Raw genomic sequence first — 10,499 nt, forward strand, 5'->3', positions numbered from 1 at the left:
ACATCCTATTATTTTCGCAAAAACCTACTTTTTTTTAACATTCTTCAAAATATCTTCTTTTGTATTCTACCAAAAAAAAGAAGCTTAGGTTTAGAACCATCCCTTTAAAACTTAATTCAACTGTTTGAATGTCTGTAGGCTAACGTAACATAAAAGGGTTTGCGTGTTTGTAGAATACATCATATTGCTTTCACAAAAACTTACTATCCAACATTCTTCAAAATATCTTCTTTTGTGTTTAACCAAAAACAGAAGCTCAGGTTTAGAACCATCCCTTTAAAACTTAAGAACTTTTTTTTTTACTTTTACACAAGGTATACTTTTGGCCATTCCTGAACTCAATTGAGTCCAATTTTCTTTCAGTATCTGTACTTGAGTATCATTTTTGAGTACTTTTGACACCCCTGTGGAGTAGGGATTTGAGAGGCAAAGCGAAACCCCTTGAGCTTCGTGCTGACTCATCTGGCCCGGGCCACAGGCAGCACGTGGGTGAGCTAATGAGATCTGAGACCGGGGTGTTTTCTTTAGCCGAACAACACCCCATTAAATGAAGAAGCAGTTTAGCAATTCATTAAAATATTGAATATTTGACCCCCTTACAAATACAATCTAAGCACTCCAGACAAGCAAGAGATTGCTAATTTGTCTAGCATTAGCCATGAGAGTCTGGTGGGAATAAAAAAAACTTTGGGAAAACATTTATTTACATCCAGGGCCTTTACCTAACACTAACAGGCCCTGATTTACCTTTGCATCCATTAATATTTAATACTTTTGAACAATTTTTTACCTATATCAGCAGTAGTTTACATCACTCTTTTGTAATTAAATCCTAATCTAATTGTGACAAACTATATTTTATCATTGGAAAGGTCTAAGACTACTGAATACATGTTGTACCACAGGAAATGTGATAGTAAATAAGCACATTTACTGTCAACCTGTGGAGGCGTTTGCGGTTACATATTTGAACCATAATATTGTAGTCTAAACATAAATCAATCATGACAAACTATATATCATTTGAAAGCTTAACGTGTCCAGATTCCATATCTGGTGACTAATTTTTGATAGTACTGAGCAAGCGTTATTTATTAACTTGCAACAAGGATGCTCATCAGAGTCATAATGCATTACTTTGCTACAGCAATTCACATGTAAAATGTGTTTGGATGTTTTAGATGTTTTTAGAGGCTAAATTCAGTTCAAATACCACCAAACTTCCCGTAGTAATTTAGAATTTTATATCTACTTCATAAATATTGTCAAAAGTATGGAAAAATGTGATTCATATTCCTTAAAACATAGGGGGCGCCCTTCTATGGTCATCAATTGAAACTGGATGTAATCCGGTGGTGATGTCTGGTACTGCAGCCAAACAAAATCATACTGAAAGCTCATTTTTTGAGATATCAACTTGAAATTTGGAATATTAATATTTATTTCCTCATTGATTTCGAGAGGTGTAGTATTGTTTGTTTAGCTTTGATTTGATTTTGCTTAGATTTTTGGTCAATTTTAGGCTAAAACCACTTCGCAAAAAACATTTTGTGTAATATAAAAAAAATAATTTATTGTTTTATTATTTTCATAAACATTAAGGGCTCTATTTTAACAATGTAAGCACAAAGGACATGGCACAAAAGCAATAAGGGCATATCCGAATACCCTGGCGCATGGTCAAACAGGGTTGAGCTTATTCTCTTAATTAGTCATGAGTGTGTTTTGAGCATAACGTGCATTAATACAATCAGAGTCTCATCTCCCATTGCCTTTAAGAGTCAGTTGCGTCGCGCCATGGCGCATTTTCTATTGAAACTTTTGATTTTATCATCTCTTTATACACTAATTATGAAAACCCTGTTTCTTCAGGTGAAAAACGTTGCAGAAGAAAGTAAATTTCACAAACAATTGCAAAGAAATTGCAAGAAACACACTGGATAAAACGTTTCCCAGTACTGGGTTGCAGCTGAAAGGGTATCCCTTGCATAAAACATATGCTGGAATAGTTCGTGGTTCAATCTGCTGTGGCAAACTCTAATAAATCAGAAACTAAGCAGAAGGAAAATGAATAAATGAATGAACACTGAATAAAACATGATAATTTGAAGCAGAATAGCCAACACAATCTCACGGCAATTCGTAACTTTTTCATTTAGTGGCTAATTCGTACGAATTCGTACGATCTAATTCGTACAATTTAGTACGATTTGCTCACTCGCCAATGACGGTTGGGTTTAGGGGTGGGGTTTGGTGCCACGCCTCCTTTTTAAAATCGTACAATTTCGTATGACTGAACTCGTACGAATTCATACGAATTAGCCACTAAACTGTCAAAACGTAAAATACTTACGTTTTCTCGTGAGATCAGGCTGGAATAGCAGTAAACTACTTCTATTACTCAATGTTTACTTCAATGTTTTAACCATTTGATTGGGTTTATACCTAAAATATTTTTATATCCTCTTAACACTCTCTCTTAACAGTAGAGATGAAAAAACAGAAAAAAAGGCAATAAAAAGTGCACTTCATTGTGTTGTATTATAAAACACTGTATTATCAATATGTCCACATGAATCAATAAGTACAGTACAAAGTAAAGGCGTAATATGTACCGGAAATTAGACTCTTTCACACTGTTACACACACACTTTACCTATGCGATTATATAAGCCTATACAATGATTTTAGTTTTTAACAATTGCAAAAATGCTGCACTTACCCAAGCAGAGCAGACGTGTTGAGCCTCGGTGCAGCATCTCTGTCAGAAGCGCTTGCCGATGCGTGTCTTCAGCTTTATTAATGCAACAGGCTGAATATAATGATGGAGCATCAGACACAGATGAGTAGAGCACCACCCCTAAACAAGCACACACACACACCAACAATACTACACCTCTCGAAATCAATGAGGCCACAGATAACAAACTAAAACATGCAGTTGGAGAAAACCGAGAACAATTGTCTTCCAATTCCCCCTTAATGGTTATTCATAAAAGATGTCTAATAGCGTTTGTTGTACGCTGGCATAAATCATTTCACACCTGTATGTGAGTTTAATAACGTTATTTAGCAATATTATTGCGTTTTTATTACACAACTAGACTTTTGTGAGCTTGATTGTGAGGAAATAGAAAACTAGTGCATGAATGATTTCAGTTACTTCACAAATTCAACATTTAAATTAAAAAAAAGCTTCTAAGGCTGTGCAATTAATCGAAAATTCGGTTTCGATTTCGATTTTGTCTTCTAACAATTATGAAAAAAACATTAATCGAGCTAAAACGATTATTGCATCATATATATATATATATACCTTTGTAGTTGTACACATGTTGCTCTGTAAAACTCTGATTCACAAGAATATTACTAAAAGCATGTATGAATGAATAAATGAATGAACTATCTTATTATACGATAAATATATATATTTATACAAAAGTTCTGTCTGGTTCTTGAATCTGATTGGCTAATAGCTGTGCGATATACTGCAAAGCACTAGTACAGCCTCTTCACCCTTCACCTTTGTGTATTACTCAACCCACATACAGCAACAAGCAGAGGACACTCTACAGTTTGACAAATATTGTTGCTGTTGGACAACATAATGTATTTTTGAGGCTTTTTTAGTCGAGAATGTAGTTGTTTAGATTGCAACTATGCAGTTTATTTATAAGCATAATATCTATTTTTAAATATTTATATTTCCAGAGCATCGGATTCAGTGCATCGGCCTTTGTGAGCAGACCAAAGAAAGTGATGGTTGACGTTCCGCCACAAGATGGCGACAGATACTCTATAATAAACAGCATTTTCTCAGCGTAAATTTCAAACTACAGCTGAACAAATAATTTTAAATCAGGTAAGTGGCTTTCTGAGTTGATCTCACTTTTGTATTTTGTAGTGTTGTACTGTATTTATACCACAGAAACTGGTAGTGTTAGCTTTGCTTTGGCATTTTTTTGGGTTAATTATTGTGATCTCCTGATTGCAACAGAGAAATACTGGGAAATCTCTGTAGACTGATGGCATTTAATGCCGTTCAAACTTATAATCTTAAAATGTTAGCCAAATTACCCTGTTTTGTCATCACTTTAGACATTACGCTAGAGAATCATTCAAACACTAGCTATAAAATGATGTTGGTGAAGTAGCAACAGTTTCTGCCGTTCTGAAGTCAGCTGCAGATGTGAATGAATGGCGGAAGAAAGTAGTTCCTCATACAAAAGGGTTTTTAGAATCTCTGTTGATTTTCTTTTTTATACACATGATTATGCCATCAAACTGTTGTATAAATGCAATTTCACACCAATGCTGATATACAGCCACATTGCACTGCTACTCATGTGATATTGCTCATATATTGTATCAATATATAACTTTAAAGTAAGCTGATTCGAAAATGTACTTGTTATATTTTATACTAGCATGGATGTCTGGGACTAGTCCACACGTAACAGATCAACTAGGGTTTCAGGCAAAACATAGCAAGTCTTTTGCAAATGTAAATCGACTTTGTTTCTATCAATTCAGCACAATCAGATGTAAATTAAAGTACAAATAGGCAGATTTCTAATCCATGCAAGGGGGTGATTTTAATTAACTGAACAAAGGCCGATTCTGCTGGCCGAGGGGATATTTGCAGTGTGCAACATCAAACATGTACAAAGTCTGCGAATGGACAACGGATCATTTCATGTTGCTACAGTAATTATCAGTGAGAAGCTGCCTTTTCATGGACTCGAACGAAATCAACAGAATCATCTTTGTTATCAGGATCCCAAACTGGGGTTTTTATTCTAAATTTACATTCATTTCAGACAAAAAAAAAAAAACCCAGATCTAACAAAGAAAAGCAAATGCATCACATTCGTCGTCAAAGATAAAAGTGTTACATATATTTTAAGGAGGTTAGTCATTATTTGTAACACTATTGGTGGCACATCTGTAACAGTGTACACTGTACAAAGCAAATATCTGATTTTATTTTTAAAAAGTGAGTAAAATTAGCAAAATTATTCAAATTAAGTTAAGTCAACTTAACAGTTCCAAGTTACAACGGGTTTACTTTCTTCATTTTTAAGTAAAGTCAACTTGATTTATTAAAGACAATGGGTTTACTCACTTAAAGTAACTAATTACTTTTTACAGTGTACACTGTAATAAATGCACACAATCAATTTGTGTTGGGACAACATGAAGGAATTAAATTAACTCATTAGTTTTAACAAATCTGAGTAAATTTAACATAAAAAGATTAAGTTGTCCCAAAAACCCCTCAAGAATTTTGTTGTTTCAGCTCATTTTAAACAAGTAGTTTGAACAAACAGCAGATGTCATTTTTATGAGTGTGTGTGCATTTATTTGCTCTTAGTGTCATACACTACCTGACAAAAGTCTTGTTGCCTATGCAAGTTTTAGAAACAACATATAATAACTTCACTTCTGCTTGACCTTTTGGCATCATATGGCTTTTATGAAAGGCAATGGCCTCTAGATTACGCTTATTTTACCAAAATAAAATATAATTATGCCTTGATTTTTAATTATTTCTTTTTTTTAAAGCCATTATCATGCATCTTCAATGGCTCCTCCTTCATCTTACCCCAGACATGCTCAGTAATGTTCATGTCTAGTGACTGGGCTGGCCAATCCTGGAGCACATTGACCTTCTTTGCTTTCAAGATCTTTGATGCGGAGGCTGAAGTATGAGAAGGAGTGCTATCCTGCTGAAGAATTTGCCCTTTCCTGTGGTTTGTAATGTAATGGGCAGCACAAATGTCTTGACACCTCATGCTGGTGATGTTGCCATCCACTCTGCAGATCTCTCGCACACCCTATTCTAAATGTAACCCTAAACCATGATTTTTCCTTCACCAAACTTGACTGATCACTGTGAGAATTTTGGGTTCATGCAGGTTTCAGTAGGTCTTCTGCAGTATTTGTGATGACTGGGATGCAGTTTAACAGATGATTAATCAGAAAAATCTAACGTCTGCCACTTTTCCAAACGATCAACTAGAAGTAAAGTTATTATTTGTTGCTCTTATGACTGAGATCGATGACATGACAAGACTTTTGTCAGGTAGTGTACATGATTTTCTAACCAGGCTTCACTTGAGAATTAATAGTAAGTAAGCTATTGATATACACAGTGTATAAATGTTGACATAAAAAATAATACTAAGTCAGCAATCAATATTCAATTGAATTTATCAAATAAAAATGGAAACCTTTACAACATTAAATTCTTATTTGTTAACATTATTACATTATAGCTAACGTGTATAACTTTGATAAATATTTTTTCTGTCTTGTATAAGTTCTGTAACGTGGACAAGGGAGTGAGGATCCAAACGCAGGATTTATTAGCAGGATGGTCATGCAAGCAACGGACAACACAGGGTCAAACAGACATACACAGGAAGAGTCATAGTCAAATATTAGGCGAATGGTCAGTACAGGCAGGCAGCAGGAAACATAAAACAAACAAAACAAAGCAAGGGTCAAAAACACGGCAAGACAAGGCAAGGAAAACACATCGTAATGTTCACTAACAGTTCAACAAATCTCAGCACTGAAGTGTGTATGTGGGCTGTATAAATAGTCCTAGTAATCAGTTCATGAGTAGCTTCAGCTGTGTCTGTCTGCAATCATAGGAATCTTGGGCAGGTGTGTGAGAGGTGCAAGACTGGATCTTGTAGTCAATTTAATGGTGGAATTGTAGTTCTATCTGTACAGGCTGGATTGCTGGTGATCGTGACACGTTCACAGTACATTCATTAATAATGTGAACAATATAGCATTTCATTCATTGATTCATTTTCTTTTCGGCTTAGTCCCTTTATTAATCAGGGGTTGCCACAGCGGAATGAACCGCCAACTTATCCAGCATATGTTTTACGCAGCTGATGCCCTTCCAGCTGCAACCCATCACTGGGAAACATCCATACACACTCATTCACACACATACACTACAAACAGTTTAGCTTACCCAATTTACCTACGTATAGCACATTTCTTTGGACTTGTGGGGGAAACCGGAGCACCTGGAGGAAACCCACACGAACATGGAGAGAACATGCAAACTCCACACAGACAATACAGCATTTGATTTTAAAAACATATTAGTAAATTTGACTCCAATTACTAAATGTTGTAGAAGTGCTGTTCGTTGCTTGTTCAAGTTATCTAAAGTATAAATAATATCAGCTATTTCTAATTTAAATAAGCCTGAGCTTTTTTTCTTGATTGTTGTCTGAGCATATTATGACCATATCTAAACCAGAAGCATCCCAATCCAAAAGAGAGCTGACAGAACAAGGAGAATTTCCTCTGGGAAGTATAAAACAGCGCTGGCCTGAAGATCTGGCAGGCAGAAAGCTTGCTCTAACATGAGATGAGTCTCTGCACTGATACCTGTAAAACATCACACAGTATATCAGATTGTAACATACAGTTTGAGTCCTTATACATTGTGAAAAAAAAACTTTTGTGTTGCACATCTAATAAACAAATTCACTATTTAACTTTAATGTTTCCAAAAGGGATCTGTAGATCTTTAAAATATCCTCAACATACCCTTCCAACAATTTTAGTATATTACACAGTATTTAACTAAAAATATGAGCTGTATTTTACCGTAGTACAGTTATGCGGTATGTTACTGTATTTTAAAGTTGCTTTGTGAAAATTTCTGTATATTTACAGTAAAGATATATAAAAAAGACAGCAAGATAAATTGTGCAGTAAAACGTAAATACAGTACTCTTGCTGATTCCCAGTAAGTTGCTGTAGATTCGACAGGAAATTGTTAACAGTGTAAGTAAAAATTGGGTCTTGCTGAAACTATTCATTGAAAGATTCTATGTGAAAAGAAAAATGTTTCTTCTGTGGCATTTCTATTTTTTTAACTCAAATGGTTTGTTGCAGTCGGTTTCCTCAAACTTTTTGAGTTGCCTTAACTTATTAGGTTTTACAGTACTCAGTTGGTTTGAGTTATCGGGTTTTACTGTGCTCAAATTGCTTCGTTTACAAAAATACAGTACAAATTGTAAACTTGTGAAATGTTATTGCACTATAAAATAACTGTTCAAAGGTAGTTTATAATTTCATAATTTATTCCATTTATTTAATGATGAATTTTTAGCTTCATTACTCTAGTCTTCAGAGTCACATGATCATTCACAAATCATTCTAATATTAATTATTACTATTATTATTATAGGGGCTGCACGGTGGTGCAGTGGGTAGCACGTTCACCTTACAGCAAGAAGGTCGCTGGTTCGAGCCTCGGCTGGATCAGTTGGGGTTTCTGTGTGGAGTTTGCATGTTCTCCCTGTGTTTATGTGGGTTTCCTCCGGGTGCTCTGGTTTCCCCCACAAGTCCAAAGGCATGTGGTATAGGTGAATTGCATAGGCTAAATTATCCGTAGTGTATGTGTGTGAATGAGTGTATGGATGTTTCCCAGTGAGAGGCTACAGCTGGAAGGGCATCCGCTGCTTAGAACATGTGTTGGATAAGTTGGCGGTTCATTCTGCTGTGGCGACCCCAGATTAATAAAGAAACAAAGCCGAAAAAAAAAGAATGATTATTATTATTATTATTAATGCACTGTAAAACCCAAAAAGTTAAGGCAACTCAAACCGTTTGAGGAAACGCATTGCTACAAACCATTTGAGTTAAAAACTAATCTATATGAGTACTGTGAACTTACTCCATTTAAGTTGTAGTAATAAGGTATTTAATTAACTCAATACCTTCAACACTGAGTTCAAAACTCTTTTCAAATGAGTAGAATTAACTTTCAGTCAATTTTGAGTTGACCACACTCATTTTATTTGATTAAGTGTGGAAAAAGTATTAAAAGCAATAATGACGAGTATTTTTTTAAACTAGTTACAATGAGTAATAAATAAATATTTAATAAATAAGTATTTAACAATTTAACAAGCTTTTAATAAATGCTGCCTTGATGAACAGAATAATTTTCTTTAAAAAAACATGGAAAAAAACTGACCTCAAACTTTTGACCGGTAGTCTATATATACATGTATTCATATATATAGATTGGCAACAATAATGAAAGGAATTTAACAAAGCACATTAAATTATAATACATATAAAATATTATAATAAGTAAATAAAATGAAAAGAGATAAAATAAATAAATAAATAACAAGATAAATGAGGAAAGACTTATGTATCAGTGGCATTTTAAAAATAAGTATTGCAATATTCCAAAAATTTAAAATGTTTAACAAATACATCAACTTGGACTGTGAAAAAGAAGGCTGCGATTTGAGAATGTTTTGTTCATGAGTAAAATGTTTCCCAAACAAAATAAAAAAAAAAGTTGTGTAGTTCTCTGATATATTAGTCTTACCTTTATAGTAACTATGTAATTGAAAAGCTCTGGAAAAAAAACTATGATTATCTAAATGAAAATATAAGCTGTTCCAAAACTGTTTGAGCTTGAATTTTATTATTCAAAGCGTTTGTATTCAAACCTGTTTAATTAAGGTTTTTGTTTCTGAAACATCTTTAATTTACAAGGACAAGTTTATTATTTGTATTTATCAGTCATTTTTACTTCTGCTTTTGCTTTTCAGTGCTGAAACAGTGTAGTCATTGAGAACAAAAAAAAAACACTAAACATATTGAGTATCATTATTATTATTATTATTATTATTATTATATTATTATTATTATTATTATTATTATTATTATTATTATTATTATTATTATTATTATTATTATTATTATCATTATTATTATTATTATTATTTTCCCAGATTGCATGAAAAACAATGTAGGTCAGTCAAAAGAGAAAGTAAGTATCATATTAAATGTGGCTCAAACTAATATGTATAATATAATATTAACACATTCATTTCTTTTGGCTTAGTCCCTTATTTATCAGGGGTTGCCACAGCAGAATGAACCGCCAATTATTCCGATTTTGTTCACCTATGGCGCATGTCTTTAGACTGTGGGGGAAACCGGAGCACCCGAAGGAAACCCACACGAACACGAAACATGCAAACTCCACACAGAAATGCAGACTGGCACAGCCGGGACTCAAACCAGCAACCTTCTTGCTGTGGGGCGACAGTGCTAACCACTGAGCCACTGTGCCATAATATAATATAATATAATATAATATAATATAATATAATATAATATAATATAATATAATATAATATAATATAATAGTTAATACTATCAAGTTAATGCTGTTATACCAATGCACATCTTAAAAAAAACATTATAAAAAAACTTTTGTGGAATTTATTATTAATTTAACATCATTCTAGGATGATTTTGGAACCATTAATGCCAAAAATAGGAAATATAATTCATCACACATCACAATAAAGCATAAGAAAGCCGAAAAGAAGTCATATATACCGTGCTTAATCCATTCATTCCACGCATGCAACTTCTCACTGTTATGATCCGCAGTAGAGTCTGTGGACACATGATCTGCTTTATTAACT

This window comes from Danio aesculapii, chromosome 5, assembly GCF_903798145.1.
Source record: "Danio aesculapii chromosome 5, fDanAes4.1, whole genome shotgun sequence".
Taxonomy (NCBI): Eukaryota; Metazoa; Chordata; class Actinopteri; order Cypriniformes; family Danionidae; genus Danio; species Danio aesculapii.